The 13,346-nt window shown below is 37.2% G+C and overlaps 1 non-coding gene across 1 annotated transcript; it reads left to right on the forward strand.

Moving 5' to 3' along the window:
- The first annotated feature begins 12,053 nt into the window (after positions 1 to 12,053).
- Positions 12,054 to 12,160, forward strand: LOC121206790 (small nucleolar RNA R71). The gene has a single exon (XR_005901963.1). It is a non-coding gene; the product is annotated as a small nucleolar RNA R71 (small nucleolar RNA).
- The last annotated feature ends 1,186 nt before the right edge of the window (positions 12,161 to 13,346 follow it).

A 13,346-nucleotide genomic window follows, 5' to 3' on the forward strand; every position in this document is an offset into this window, starting at 1 on the left:
TAAATGTTCCATGATAATGGATTAGGTAAATATTCCATGATAATGGGTTAGGTAAATGTTCCATGATAATGGCTTAGGTAAATGTTTCATGATGGGCATTTCATGTCTTTTGTATTAAAGAATTAAATGGATGAAATATGAAATTTTATTAAAAGAAAAAGGGGTGAAAAGAACAAAGTTTTGTCCATCTTTGTTTATCATAGCCGAAAGTTAGAAAAGAGAAAGGAGAGGAGAAAGCTCTTGAATGTTTGGTCACTTGGGGAATAAAATTGAAGGTAAGTTCATGGTAGTTTGCTTCTATCTTGATGTTCATGAGTTCTTCTTGATTCTACCTTAACTCTTGAAGCATATTTTGGTTTTTGGTTGTGTTGTGAGCATTTGGTCATGAATTAAAATGAAGGAAATGGTTGTTGTTTCATGTTCTTTTGATGAAAAATGGAAGATAGGTGAAGTTGAGCCAAACAAATGAACATGCATGTGCCTTAGATGCTAAAGGGAAAAATCGGCTAACATGTTGTGCTTTAAAATGATGAAATGGAGATTATACTTAAGTAAAATCATAGATATGTAATGATTGATTGGTGATATACATGTTTAAATAACATGCATGCAAGTTATGTGTGAAAGAGTGAATTTGGTAATAAATCTGCTTGGGACAGCAGCAGTAACGTGACTTTGGAAAATCACCATAAATTGTGGGAGATGAATTAGAAGCTGAATAAATTATGTAATTAAAGCTTTTTGAGTCTAGTTTCAAATGAAATAAACAAGAACATATTTTGAATTCTGTACAATGAGAGATTTGATTCGTAATGAAGAGTGGTCAGATTAGTCAAACAATGAAACATGCGAAATTTTGAGAAAAATCTGGTATTGATTGACCAAACCAAAAATTCTGAAAAATTTTATGGATATAATATATATGAGTATATTTTCAAGGAAAATTAACGGCACTTGATTTGGAGTTTCGTAGCTCCAGTTATAAATGATTTAGTGACTGTTGCTCAGGAAGACAGCTTGCAGTGAAATTATGATTATGTGGTAAACATTGACAAAAGTTTGTTAATTAGTTGCTTATTGATTTCTTATAAGCTTACTATGATCTGTAGGTGTGGTTGGCCGAATATTGTAAGGGGTTAATACGTAGTTTGTATTTGAATAGTTAGATTAACGTGTTAGTAATCCAATTGTAGGCGGTTCGTGTGTGGATCTCGTCAACATATCATCGCAACTAGGTGTGTAACTAACACCCTCTTTCTTAGTCTTGACCGGCAAAAGTTGAAAAGCCGAAATGCCGAAAATCGGTATTTTGTAGATTTGCGAGTGTGTGAATGCTCGTGAGGTAAATCGATTAATGTTTTTCGTAAGCTGCAAAATTTGGACTGCAAAGTGCATGATTTCTGTGCCCTCGATATTTTTGGGCTTAATGGGCCAAAATTGGAATGATGGGCCAACGGGCCCAATTCGGTAAGAACCCTCGGTACGTGATTCTGTTAGTACGTGAAAAGTAAGAATATGCATGAAAAACCCTAAAATAGATAAATTACTGAAATACCTTTAAAAGTGGAAAATTTACAGTTTTACCCCTAGTAGATAAATTACCGAAATACCCCTAGGGTTAAATTGACCTAAATGCATGTTTGACTGTTGTTATTTACTGCATGCCATGTTGTTATTATCTGATGCATGGGATTGGGATATTGACGGAGGAAGTACTGAAAGTGGCTTGTCCACGTACTGGAGGCTTTGCCTCAATTTACTGTTAACTGAGCAGCAAGGCTGCAACTATGGAGTGTTGGGCTGGGTGGGTTGAGCTATTCCCCACATGGAGTGTAGGGCTGGTACGGGTGGAGTGTAGTGGTTGGTGGGTTGAGTAGTCTCCCCAAATGGGCTTGCATATGTTATTGATGTTGCATGTATTTTGAAATGGGCTTATGGGCCATACTGTTATCTGAATAAGGGGCTAAGGCCCAGTTTATTGTAATCTGAAAAGGGCTCTAGTCCAGTACCACTGTTACCTGAATGGGCTTAGGCCCAATAGGCTTGAGCTGACTTGGGCTTTGAATGAGTTTTCCTTACACACTGAGTTTCCCCAAACTCACCCCTTTTTATTTTCATCCACGCAGGTAATCCCCAACCATAGTGGGCTTGGAGCTGTGAGGGAATTCGGAGTGGCCACCCGTTCTGAAAGTTTGATTTTCTTCTGGTGAACTGGACATCCTTTTATTTACGTTTGAAGTTTTGGGTTTTAAATGTAATAAGGCCGCTTAATTATTTTTGATGGTTTTAATATGTATTACTAAGATAGGTATTACTTATTTTAACTGTTGAAATTGGATAGCTTTAGGGCGCGTTTTCAAAAAAAAAAAAACAACAACAATTGATTTCAAAATAACACGACAACAAGCAAAGCTTCCGCAATGAAATAATTTTCCAAAATTAATCACTTTTCCTAAAAATGACTTAATCAAATCGGTTTCCTAGAAATATACATGACGTTAAGGTGTGGCAATGGCGGTGTGCATGTCTAGAATTGGATCCAAAGGGAGCTTGGTACTTAAGTAGTCCGATAGACTCACCTCCACTTTTTCGGTTTCCTACCTAGTGCACAGCTTCCATTCGCTTTAACCTATAATGAAATTATCTTTTAAAACACTAAGTAGGTTTTTCTGGATCAACAATATAAAATGTTTTGAACGCTTCGATGTGGCATGTCGGATCCGGCCATAACGTCTGGGCCGGGTTTAGGGGCGCTACAGATTAAATTGTAAAGCATGTAAAAGTATTATGCGAAAGGTGTAAAAGTGATATGCGTGCATGATATAATTCACCCAAGTAGACAAGATTAAAACTACTAGGATATTAAGGGACCTCAACATGCTCTCTAATTACTAGCACGTTAGTGCTTTCTGATTATTAGCATATTCAGCACATTCGTACTCTCTGTATAGCACTTCAGTGTTCTCTGTTTAATAGTGCATAATAATGCACCTCTGTATAAGTCCCGTATATCCGAAGTGTTCTATCTAGTCTACTGGGCCTCTGCTAAGTAAAAAGGAAATAATTTTTGTTACGAGGTAAATGATTATCTCTGAGTAAAAATATTAGTTATGATGAAGCAGAACTCGTAAAAGTATGGATAAATGTTTAATAGTACTTGAGAATGAAATGTTATATGAATAAACACATGAAAATTAAATTATGAGGCTTTACAATCTATACCGCTTTACTAGTGCAGTTATATGCAATGAAATTCATAAGATTTATATTAATTAAGTTCAGAAGGGGAAAGTGAAAAGTTTAATGGTTGAACAATTGATAATACAGTCGGAACTGAGAATGAGTTAATAAGTAAAGATGGGTTCTAAATAGAGATATCAGATTTTTTTAACCAGTTAAGATATACAGTACCACTGTTAAAGAAAGCAGTTATTTATGGGAAAATCGATTTATTCAAATATGGTATTGACAGAATAGTTAACTAAAAATTTCTTTCGAATTAGTTTCTTGATGATGTGAAATTATTGATGACTATACTAGTCAATAGATTGGTGAATAAATTGCAAAAATATTTGAATATAGCTGATATAATTGGATATATTATAGTAATTTTTTTTAGGGATTTTATACGGGTATCTTATATGTACTGATATTTTCAGATGTATATGCAACTGTTCATGTTTGGATGCTATAATCATTATATGGAAAGGTTGGATAAATATACTAATAGACATAAATTATCGCAAGTCTGATTGATTCGCAAGTGGCACTACTCTATCTTTCTTTGGTCTTCCAAGCCAATATATGTGATAGAACACTTGATAATAAAATTCATATGATATTATTTTCTATTTCTGTTGGTAGAAGCTCTAAAAGGCAAATGTGAAATATTGAATTGAAAATAAATTGTGAAATGAAACTATAGAATTATAGAAATAATGAAATTCATGATCAAAAGAAAACAAGGAAATTTCGAGGACGAAATTTTTTTTAAGGGGGAGAAAAATGTAATACCCCGAAAATTTTTACAGTAAGATACTATCCTTAATATAGTAAAATAAGAAAATAAAGTGACAAAAAGGAAAATTTTGAGTTAAGTCAATATTGGGAAGTATATTATGATATATTAATTCAAGAAAGGACTAAATTGTAAAAGTTAGAAAAATTTTGTTGCACAAGAGTAAATACTGAAAATTTGAGGGGTTAAAGTGTAACTGGCTCTACTTTGGCCCTTCTTGAGTTTCAAAGTGTTCGTGCATACATAACCTAATTCAAAACAATTTAAATCAAATTAATTCCTAATCTACGTATAAGTCCACTAAAATACAATAATTTACAAAATTTTAACATAGTTTAAAAAGTGTTAGGTATTACTACTGGATTTGTCTGTTAGCTCCATTAGTGTATACATGGATACGTCTTTGATTGTTTTCCTATCCATATTGGTCCAACATCTATCATGCCATTCCACCTTTTTTTTGTTTGTCCCACTCTTTAAATTTGCTCTTTCTACTTGCATTAATTACAGAGAATACCTTTTCCGACTCAAGATAGCTAGGGTTTTTACAGATGATCGCGTGATTCGTAATAAGTAATAAATATTTATAATGAAGATCAAACCTAGACTAACTATTATCACGATGAAAAGGCAAGCGCACCTATCGAACAATAGTATAGTAATGGCAAGACCGGGATAACGTACCCAAGGGAACCAAAAAGTACTAGTAATAACTATCTTTTTATTATCTAGCCTAAGAATGAAAGGGTTTGTTTATTAAACTAATTAACTAATTTAATTAAAGCAAAGAGAAAATTTGGAAAAAGACTTGAAGAAAAACAATTGATAAAGACGACACCCAAGGAGGAATCCACCTAGATTTCACTTGTTATCTGACTCTGAACCAGACGATTTATTCACTTGACTTGATCCGTGAGATTCTCTAACCTATGTTATTATCCCTTTCGAGACTAATAACGTCTAACCCTCAGTTGAATTAATCAAAATTTCTTTCTTAATTAAAACTCCTAGGAAAGCAGTAAATCAATTTATGGACTCCCATATTAGGTTTCACCCTAATCCGGCAAAATCTCGTAACCCTATTTCTAGGCGTTTGATCAACTACGCTTAATTATGCCAAATCTACTCTTAGGCAGGGTCTATTCCTCCTCTGCATAAGCACATCAAATCATGAATTAATACCCAGAATATTAACTCAAGTATTAAGAACACATAATTAAGAACAAATCAAGTATTTATCATACAGTTCAGATAATAATAACAAGATCCATCATAGGTTTTATCCCCCTTAGGTATCTAAGGGGTTTAGTTCATAATAAAATAAAAGTATATCTCAAAAGTATAAAAATAACAAAACATGAAGAAAACTCTAAAACCCGTGAAGCAATTCTGAGAGAGATCTTCAGTCTTGGAGTAGCTCCGACTTTTGGGATGGATCGTCTGGCTTCCTTCAAGTAATTCCTGGCGTGTGGTTCTGTATTCCAGAAATGTTCTAGAAGAGGCCCCCCTTATTAGGTCACACTTAGGGTGTTTATATAGGCTTTGGATTAGCTTTCTTCCTCCCTAAGTACCCTTTTCCGTGTAAAATACAACTCTTTGAAAAAGGGACACACCCGTGTGCACCGTGTGCCACGGCTGTGTGACGTGTTTATCAGGCCGTGTTCAATCCGTTAAATTGCACACGGTCGTGTGGGTCAATGGCTAGGCCGTGTAAATCTTGAGAGCCTTGGTCGATACCCTCGAAGGACACGGGTGTGTGAGCAGCCCATGAGGCAAGGCTTAGGCCGTGTGAACCTATCGATTTGGTCTGTTTTGTCCCTTTTTAGCTCGTTTTTGGCTCCTTTTGACTCTTGGTGCTCTCCTGAGTACAAAACATGAAATAACCGGATTAAGAGCACCAAAATCCACAAATCTAGTAGTAAACATCCATAAATATGCTAAGTATTTGAGGTAAAACTATGTATAATTTGACGTTTATCAAATACCCCCACACTTAAGCATTTGCTTGTCCTCAAGCAAAATTCTCATTTACTGCTAGAATTCATTCCTTTCAATCGCATAAGCATTACTAATAATGTTACAAATTATTCAACAGAAAATCATACAGCGAGAATTCAACTATAGGGGCTTTAAAAACCTCAAACAATTTAAATCGAATACTTTGATAATAAAATTACAGGTAATCTCCTTCCTTCAAGTAATTAACTTTAGTCCTAAATATACAAGAGATGACATCCTCACTAAAGATTCACTCAAAGTGTTTAAGGTTCAAGATTAAGCACTCGATTGTCTAACATGAAAAGTTATTACCATAGGCTTGCATGAAAATCAAATCTCTACCATTTGTAAATGATATGATACACTAATCAAAAGGTCTTTGCATGGTTGTAATGGGGTTTAGGTTACAGGTATGGATACAAGCTAAAGAGACAAGGGTTAGAATCGAGATAATTTCAATATGTTACCCCACTATCAAAAACTTAATTACTGAACCACAAACAAATATCTAGAACTATTTTACATGAGTTCATGACAACTTTAGCTTGCTGAGAATTACAATAATAATACTGAGTTTTTTTTTAAGAACAAATCAAGTCAATATAATATAGAAATCATACTTCATGATTCACTAACAAAAAATGGTGAACATAGTGAGGTAACAGTATTAAATTTAATCTCGATAAAAAAAAGTAAATTAAGTAAGAGGATTTCAAAAATAATAGGTTAATGGGTTAATGATGAAGGTTAATCAATAAAAAAATTAGTAGGCTCAAAGGGGGTTCACTAAGGGTTTAATTATGTGGGAAGGCTTTTTATGGAGTAAATGGGTTGAATCCTAAGTGCCTTTATCATCTCAGTGTATCAAATCATACATGTGATCTCGACATGTATAATCGAAGTAAATTCTAGAAGAACAGTTCAATGTTGACACACTCAAACCACAAAAGAAGTGAGCAAGAAAGAAAGCTATATGCTCAAAAGGCTCAAAAATCTCACCAAAAATTTGGGTTTTTGATGTCATTCCTGTATACTTAAGATTTCAAGATAATACCTCAATTTAGGAAAATAGTCTAAAAATTTTAGTTCTCAAAATATCAACTTATCATGCTCGATTCTCTAATGTCCTATAATCAAATAATCATGCATAATTCCCATAGTCTAATTCATGACATATCAACAATAATTATAGATCAATCAGAATTCATTCTATCAATATTATGAGAAAATCACTTAAGCACAAGACCAAATTCAGGGATTTGAGAATAATGCAAAAAGTTAGGTTTCATGTTCACCCCCCCACACTTAAGATGTACATTGCCCTCAATGTACAAAGATAGATTATTCAAAATAAAGAAAATCATAAGAGGAAAGGAGGTGAAACTCCTTGTTATATGGATGCAGAGCTTGATTCTGAGGCTGGAGTGTTTGGGGAAAGTAATAGCTGCCATTGTTCTTGGCTAGATGAAGAAATTGGGTCGTTGAACATGGCACTCGTGAGGTATTGTTTCCCATTTGTTTCCTCATTCTGTAAAATATTCCTAGCAGCTTTGCTTGGAAGTCTGTAGAATCATGAAGAGCTTATTAAGAGTTGGTGTAGAAGAGAGCGTAGTGGGATTACTTGTTATAAATACCAGAAAATGAAAAAAAAATACTAATATAGATATATCTTTCAAATTAAGATAATAAAATTGAAATGAAAATAAAAATAAAAAATAAAATAAAATAAAAAGAATAAAAAGATAGGAGGATTCAATGATCCTCGTCAGTGGGGCCCTCAGGTGGTGGCGCTAGGGTGGCGATGTGAAAGTGCTGGCACAGTTGCTACATCATGGCCTGCATATCGTCCTTCTGTTGGTCCTGTCGCCGATCTCACTCGTGAATCATCTCGAACTGTGTAGTGCAATACTGCTCGAAGTGTGTGAGTAGGTTGGAAAGGTGTGCCAATAAAGCAGCCGCATGAACTGGTCGTTCCCTAGGTGGCGCGGTGGAAGGCTCCTCATGCTGTGGGGGAACATCATCAGGAATGTCCTCAAGATCCTCCTCGTCAATAGCATGAGAGAGACGGTACTGAGGAGGATCGGCCCACGTTGGCGCTCGATCATCCTCATGTATAACATAGTCGTGATGCCCTATGGGGACATCTGACCTATTAGTGTAAGCACTGATGACTGGGCCACGGTGTTGAGGAGACCGAAGTGTCTGGCAAGGCGCGTCACGTAGGGGCTGATAGAGATCACTCCCTTCCTATGCCGCTCGGTCTAATTGCGAATGGCGAAAGTAATAAAGTATGCCAAGTTAGTCACGTGTGCATTTGCCATGCACCATAAATAGTAGGCGTCGTGGGTGTTGACGACGCCGGTGCTCTCTCTCCTCCCGATCAATGTGTGTGCCAATATGGCATGGAGATAGCGTAAGGAAGGAGTGAGAGCTGAGGCTTTCGAGCGGCTGGGGTCGTAGGTGGAAAAGAGTGCTGCCAAAGCTTTCCAGCACAAGGAGAGAGAAATATGGATATTTCGTGGTAGTGCATTCATGTCTTCCTCCTCCATAAACTCATTGGTGTAGAGTCTCAGAGCGACTTCAAACTCTGGGACACTCATTGTGCGAACTAGACCCCCTAATCGGAAGTGAATGGTGCCTGGGTCATCATTGTTCATCATCACCACCTGTAAATGAAAAGTAAAGCATAATTCTAAAGTTAGCTCTAAATAAGTGGGCTCGATAATAGCGAAGAACCGTTCTCATGGGTCTGTGGACAGGAGGGCACGGATGGCATCAGCTAGCTGAACTTGTTCGACGACAGCCCAGTCAATGCAGCGACCTGTAGTGAGAGTTCGTGCACGTATTATCTGAAATAGCTCCTCCTACGAAGCTTGCAGAAATTCAAGGAACGGGTGTCGAACTTCGGCTGTAGCACGTACTGAGGAAGAACCCGGTTCCCTACGTTTCTTTGAGGATGGGACCGCGACCTTCTTGCCTCTCGATGACGACATAATGTTCCTGAAAATACATGAGCATTGATAGAATCCAAGATACATCAGTAGTTAAGCAAAAGGCCTAAAACTAGTATATACTATTTAGTAGCTTAAACAATTCAAATATAGAAAATTCTAAAGCAAATTCCTAACTTGTCTAAAACATATTTGTAATAGTAACAATATCTATGTAAAGCATGTAGAATACTAATGTAGCAATTCAAATTGGAAAAATAAGGTTGAGAAAGTGAACCAAAGGCTACTGTAGGGCGGTGCACGGGCGTGTTGGTGGCTAGCACGGGCGTGTGACACGGGGATAAAGTCGTGTGGAGGAAAAATAGAGGGTATAGAGGGGAGAAACTGGGGATTAATGCAAGGGGAGTGGGTTTGAGGGTGGTTTGGGGGTTGGAGAAGTGAGAATCTGGGGAATGGTGGCCGGAATAGGGATTAGGGAATGGGAAAGGGTAGATTTCAGCTAGGGTTTTGAAAAGGGGAATGAGATGAACAGTGGTTTGCTTATATAGAGGACGTTCACACGGCCTAGGGCCATGCCCGTGTACTTTGAGGGTCGTGCCTGGCTACTATCCCACGCCCATGTCGCACAGCCGTGCCTAGCTCTGTTCGCTTCTCCCATGCCCGTGTGTTATGGTAGCACGTCCGTGTATTGTCGTACACGGCTGAACGGCACGGGCGTGTCTCACGCCCATGTCGAAGAAACAGAATCGAGCCTTGTCCCTGACACGCTCGTAGTTTTCCATTCTCACGCCCGTGGTCTCCTATCAAGTTTACCCACGGCCATATCGTACGGCCGTGGGGATTTATTGCACCCCGTGTTTTGAGGAAATCATGTCCCGCTTCAACACAGCTTTATCGCACGGCCGAGTCTCTTCCCCTGTTTGGCCACGGCTTTAGGCACGCCCTTGTGCCTGGCTGTGTGTGCTGAAAAACTTTGCAATTCAAAAATTAAGTTAATGATTCAAAGTGTTAGAAATTAAAAATAAAGAAATCAAAATATGTTGTGCTCGAGTTGCCTCCCGAGAAGCGCTTATTTATAGTCTAAGCTCGACTTACCTCTCTGTTGAATGATCATGGTGGTTTGAGGAGTTCATACTCCTTATTCTTGCTGTCAATCTTAAAATAAGGTTTTAATCGGGCGTTGTTTACCTTAAAAGTGCCCAACTTGGGATGACTCACCTCCACTGTACCAAATGGAAAAATACTGAGTACCGTAAGAGGAATTTCCTCATTTGGTATAGTAGTGACAATGTGGGGATCTGTGGCATCTAGTAAGACTTTATTGCCAACCTTAAGTTGATTAGGAGAGGTATCGGGCTTATTTTGGCGTAGTTTTGGTTTATCATGTGTTCTCAGTTTGTGTGCTCGCCATTCATCTAGCTCCTCTATTTGAAGCCTTCGTTCATCATGGGTGTCTTTGTTTGCTACTTGATAATAGTGCACTGTCTCCGTTGTCTTAATTCGACGAGGTTCCTGCAAGAACGATTGAATATTAGTTTTGTCATCGACAAGTTTCATAGCGTTATCTTGAGTCTTAGAGGTTTTGACTGAGTCACGTGCTTGGAGTGTTACTGCGTCGTCTCCTACACGAAGTGTTAGCTCTCCTATGCCTACATTAATAATGGTTCTAGCAGTTACTAAAAAGGGTCGTCCTAAAATTAAAGGTACCTCGTTATCCTCATCCATATCTAAGACGACAAAGTCTACTAGGTAAATAAATTTATCAATTTTAATGAGAACATCTTCAATAATACCTTTAGGAAATCTAACTATTTTGTCAGCCAATTGTATGCTCATCCTAGTCTGTTTAGGTTTACCGAGACCTAGTCATTTAAACATTTTATACGGCATAACATTTATACTTTCCCCTAGATCAGCTAAAGCATTATTCACAGATAAACTACCAATTAAGCAAGGAATTGTAAAACTCCCTGGATCTTTCAATTTGTTAGGTAGCTTATTATTTAGAATAGCTGAGCAGACTGCATTGAGTTCCACGTGCGATGTAGCGTCTAATTTTCTTTTATTGCTCAGAAGTTACTTTAAGAATTTTGCTGAGTTGGGCATCTGCGATAGAACTTCAATAAAGGGTAAGTTAATATGTAATTTCTTTAAGAGTTTGACAAACTTACCGAATTGTTCTTCTGTTCTGTCTTTCGTCATCGCTTTAGGATATGGCACACGAGGTTCATGATTCGTACTTACCTGTTTAGGATTATTATCGTTTACCTCTTCTCGACCTTTTTTCATTGTGTTGTCTTGCTGTAATTCTGGCTCTGGTGCAATGAATCCTTCCTTATTTTGAGTGCTAATTCCATTGAAGTGTTCCCTCGGATTAGGTTCAGTATTACTTGGTAAGCTACCTTGTGGTCGTTCGGAGATTAGTTTGGATAGCTGGCCTATCTGAGTTTTGAGTCCTTAGATCAATGCTTATTGATTCTTAAGTACTGTCTCGGTATTTTAGAAACGGGTTTCTGACACCGAGATGAATTTAGAAAGCATCTCTTCAAGGTTTGGTTTCTTCTCTTATTGATAAGGTGGCTGTTGAAAACCCTGAGGATTTTGTGGCTTTTGATTCCCTTGACCACCCCAGGAGAAATTTGAGTGGTTCATTCAACCTGCATTATAAGTATTACTGTATGAGTTATTTTGAGATCAGAAGTTATTGTTACCCATATATTTGACTTGTTCTTCTTTAGTTGTAGGATTAAAGGATTGGTATTCTGTATGCACACCTCCCCCACTTGAGTCACACCTCATTACTGGATGTACCTGCGTAGAACCAAGTAAACCGTCAATTTTTTATTTAGAAGTTCTACCTAATTAAAGAGCATGGTGACTGAATTGATGTTATAAATGCTGGTTATTTTCGTTGGCTTTGTCCTCATAACTTGCCACTGATAGTTATTCAGTGACATCTCCTTTATAAATTCATAGGCATCTTCCGGTGTTTTATTGTTGATGGTTCCGCCAGCAGCTGCGTCAACAATTTGTCGAGTCGAGGGTTTAGGCCATTGTGGAATGTTTGTATTTGAAGCCAAAGCGGTAACCCATGGTGAGGGAACCTTCTCAGTAAGTCCTTGTATCTCTCCCATGCATCGTAAAGTGTTTCTAAATCCATCTGCACAAAAGAAGAGATATCATTACATAATTTAACCGTTTTAGCCAGCGGAAAATATTTTAGTAAAAATTTCTCGGTCATTTGTTCCCAAGTAGTGATAGACCCTCGTGGTAACGAGTTCAACCACTGTTTAGCTTTGTTTCTCAGTGAAAAGGGAAACAACCGAAGACATATGGCATTATCAGAAACGCCATTGATTTTAAATGTATCGCAAAGTTCCAGAAAGTTCGCTAAGTGAGCGTTGGGATCTTCATCCTGCAAACCATCAAACTGAACAAACTACTGTATCATCTGAATAGTGTTAGGTTTTAATTCAAAAGTATTTGCAGCTACAGCAGGTCTAACTATGCTAGATTCAGTTCCTGTTAAAAAAGATTTAGCATAATCATACATAGTACGTGGAGCAGGATTTTGATTAGCCGCAATTGTAGGAGGTAGCTGATTGCCTTGGTTTTCAGCCATCTCGTCGGTTGGGGGTTGAGTTTCATCTTCTCACTCGTTCTCCATGTATCGTAAGCTACGCCTTATTTCTCTTTGGTTTCTACGAACTGTGCGGTCGATTTCTTCGTCAAAAAGTAATGGTCCTGACGGGTTTCTTCTAGTCATAAACTATAAAAACCTGTCAAGAAAAAAAATAAGTAAATTAATAAATAATAATAATAAACTAAAATTAAATTGCAAGAAAAAATAAATGGCTAAAGTAATAAAAATTTAGTGTTCCTAATATTTTGATTCCCTGGCAACGGCGCCAAAAACTTGATCGTGTGATTCGTAACAACTAATAAATATTTATAATGAAGATCAAACCTAGACTAACTATTATCACAACGAAAAGGCAAGCGCACCTATCGAACAATAGTATAGTAATGGCTAGACCGGGATATCGTACCCAAGGGAACCAAAAAGTACTAGTAATAACTATCTTTTTATTATCTAGCCTAAGAATAAAAGGGTTTGTTTATTAAACTAATTATCTAAACTAATTAACTAATTTAATTAAAGCAAATAGAAAATTTAGAAAAATACTTGAAGAAAAGCAATTGATAAAGACGACACCCAAGGAGGAATCCACCTAGATTTCACTTGTTATCTGACTCTGAACCGGACGATTTATTCACTTGACTTGATTCGTGAGATTCCCTAACCTATGCTATTATCCCTTTCGAGACTAATAACGTCTAACCCTCAGTTGACTTAATCGAAATTTTTTTCTTAATTA

The sequence above is a fragment of the Gossypium hirsutum genome, chromosome A09 (genome assembly GCF_007990345.1).
Source record: "Gossypium hirsutum isolate 1008001.06 chromosome A09, Gossypium_hirsutum_v2.1, whole genome shotgun sequence".
NCBI lineage: Eukaryota > Viridiplantae > Streptophyta > Magnoliopsida > Malvales > Malvaceae > Gossypium > Gossypium hirsutum.